The sequence below is a fragment of the Vigna angularis genome, chromosome 5 (assembly GCF_016808095.1).
Source record: "Vigna angularis cultivar LongXiaoDou No.4 chromosome 5, ASM1680809v1, whole genome shotgun sequence".
In the NCBI taxonomy this organism is placed as follows: Eukaryota; Viridiplantae; Streptophyta; class Magnoliopsida; order Fabales; family Fabaceae; genus Vigna; species Vigna angularis.
This window is the reverse complement of record NC_068974.1, coordinates 20478103-20481611: the sequence shown is the minus strand read 5'-3', so window position 1 is coordinate 20481611 and position 3509 is coordinate 20478103.

Genomic DNA, 3509 nt, shown 5'->3' with positions numbered 1-3509 from the left:
TCAAGGCTAATCACTGTATATAAGCATAATAACTTGGAGAAAAGGGGGAATTTAGGACTATTCTACAAGTTTTTCATATTACTTAGGTTAGTTTTTTCTCTTATCTAGTTGTGTGCGTGAAGATCAAGAGCTTTGGTGAGAGGAAAGTCCGAGTTCTTCGATAATTGTAACTTCCATTCAATATTTCCAGTTTAATACAAGTTTTTTTCAAATTTTTCTAGATTAATTCCAGTTTTAATTCGCAATTATAGTTTTTCCTTTTACTCTACTATTATCTATGTTGTTATTGGTTTTTTAGTTCAAATCCTTGGGTTCTTGTGTTTGATTCAACTTTTCCTCTCATATCTTAATCACTACAAGAAATACAGTCAGTAATTACTGAAGGATAAATATCGAAGGCCTTTTGACCGTCGCTAATATCGATTTACCAAAGGTTTTACCGAAGGGCATGTGAGGTGGTAATTACCGAAGGATTTACGACCGTCGGTATAAGCATCGACTTAATGAAATGCGAATTTGGGATTTGCCTCTCCCATTGTCCCAAATTGTTTTCGCACAAGTCTTCCTTTCTCCCTTTACCCGAACTTTCTTTCTTCGAACACTACTCCCTTTCTTCATTCCTCAATCCATTTAAGTCCGAGAAAATTGTTTCGCCTTTGCTCCCAATCAACATTGGCTTCCTTCTTCGGTTGGTGGTGGTGAGGTAAGGCTTGGAGCTGGTTTGGTGTTGTCGCTACGAGAGGCTGGGTGGTGCGTTTCTCTCATCTTCGTTAGGGGTTTTCGTTGACGGCTATTCTACGGTAGAGGCTTACTTGTTGCCTTTTGTGCCGCTGTCGAGGAGGCTATGTTGGAGGGAGGGTGTGGACAATCCCTGCGGTGGAGGTTTTGTGTTGCGTTACTTCCCCTACTGTCAAGGTAAGTAGGTTTCTTATTGAACCTGAATGTGTTGAGCCCATATTCTTCGTAAGAGGGTGTTTGATGATTAATATTTGTTGGTGTTACGTTTTGCTAATGTAATTTGTCCATTATTCTACAAGGTTTTAGGGTTTCGATAAGGGGCTGAGTCACAGAACGTGTGGAAGGTTCCAACGCGGTGGGTTAAAGTTGGTTGCAAAAGGGCTGCACTCAAGTGTCTAACAGTTATCATTTACAGGTAGGTAAAGTTCATCCTGTTGTGTTTGTCATGCTCATTGTGTTGTGTTAATTGCCTTATGAACTGAGAGCCAATTATAATTGAATTTGGATTGTAAAGTTTGCAATTTGAGCATGTATGAATTGTCTATTTTGATGATAGCCTTGATGGGAAATAAATTGTGCAATTTGAGCATAGAAACTTATGTGTACGAGAGGCTGGGTGGTGCGTTTCTCTCATCTTCGTTAGGGGTTTTCGTTGACGGCTATTCTACGGTAGAGGCTTACTTGTTGCCTTTTGTGCCACTGTCGAGGAGGCTATGTTGGAGGGAGGGTGTGGACAATCCCTGCGGTGGAGGTTTTGTGTTGCGTTACTTCCCCTACTGTCAAGGTAAGTAGGTTTCTTATTGAACCTGAATGTGTTGAGCCCCTATTCTTCGTAAGAGGGTGTTTGATGATTAATATTTGTTGGTGTTACGTTTTGCTAATGTAATTTGTCCATTATTCTACAAGGTTTTAGGGTTTCGATAAGGGGCTGAGTCACAGAACGTGTGGAAGGTTCCAACACGGTGGGTTAAAGTTGGTTGCAAAAGGGGTGCACTCAAGTGTCCAACAGTTATCATTTACAGGTAGGTAAAGTTCATCCTGTTGTGTTTGTCATGCTCATTGTGTTGTGTTAATTGCCTTATGAACTGAGAGCCAATTATAATTGAATTTGGATTGTAAAGTTTGCAATTTGAGCATGTATGAATTGTCTATTTTGATGATAGCCTTGATGGGAAATAAATTGTGCAATTTGAGCATAGAAACTTATGTTGATGCTGTTTTAGTTTGCTGCTGATTGATCTATCTAAAAGACTATAGCCTTGATGGGAATCAGCCTTTTTCCCTAAACCTAAACTTAAAATAACTCACAAAACTGAATATTGCCTTCTATCTCTCTCTTGTGTGCTCTTTGTTGCATATTGATCTTATATATAACCTCTAGACCTTCTTCCCCACTCTTCCACCCCAAATGGCCTCTTTGAAGAAGACTATCACAACACCCATCCAAAAAGCTTGCACTTTTTTCAACCACCAGCTGCCAAGGAATCAAATTATGTCTCAACTCGATCTCTCTTCAACCTTTTTCATAATATACATAATTCTTTCCTTACTTTCTATCTTCTGCTATAATTCTCATTCTCATTCTTCTTTGTTTGTGTCATTTTTAGCTTTATTTTTTCAGTTTCAGTTTTGTCTTAGTCATGTGCATTTGTTGATGTAGTGTTAGCTTTGTTAATTATTACTAATGTGTTCAACTATGCTTAGTTCGGTTTGTGTGAGTTTAAGGTGCTAGAAAAGCTATATATCTACCAAGAAAGGCAATGAGAACTTGTTCTAGCCTTGGTGATACAAGCTGAAGCACTAGTTTTCAACTCTGATTTCATTTTTGTCTTAACGCTGTTGTAGAATTTTTATTCTGGTTTCAAATTGTTAAATCTGTTTCAGTTATTTTCCTTTGATTCTGAAGCTTTGTACAACATTTTTTAGTGTTGTTGAAGGTTGCTTAAGGTGTAGCCAACCATAATAAGCAATGGAATGCAATATGCATAGCTTGGTTGCTCAAAATCCTTACCATTTCACTGTTTCAGAATTTAATTGTAGCTTTTCACCTTGCTCAACTTCTTTGAATTGTTCATTTTGAGTTTGGTCATGCTAAGCCTTTTAATTGTAGCTTAGTTTAGTACAATTACACTTTCTTGAGTCAATTAAATTGTTGTCCAACCTTTGCTTCTCTGGAAATCTGATTTTGGTGTTATAATGGTGTAATTTTCTGCATGAATTGGCTATGGCAGGGGTTATTTTCGAATTTTGTTGTTTTTATGGTATTGGAAAGCTTGAACAAGCTTAAATTGGTGTTCTAAAGTTGATACTATTGTTCAATTGGTCATATTTTAGCTTATATGCAGATTTGGTCTTTACACCATCACTTTTTGAGTTAAAATGGAAGTGGAGTGGTGATTTTGAATTGGAAGTTGTTTATAACTCATTTTAGAGTTTAAACACAATTAAAATAATCAAATAAAGTTGGTTGAACTGTCAGTTGAGTGTTTATCATGCTTTGTGATTGTGTGTTTTGTTAAACTACAATGTTTATGATGTTGGTATTTAAAGATTATTATATGTTGCAAATGTTGGCTTTTGGAGGAAGACCCAGTATAGCAGACCTATAATTTGAGCCTTAGGTTCATCTTTTTGCATGAACTTCGTTTGTTTCTTTGTATGAAAATGGTTTTTAATTTCTGCCTCTGGGTTCCTCTCTTGTGTTGGTTGGTTCCATTCCCTTTGTTGAGTCGGGATTGTCTGTAATAGCCCTCCTTAATAAACTTTCAAAA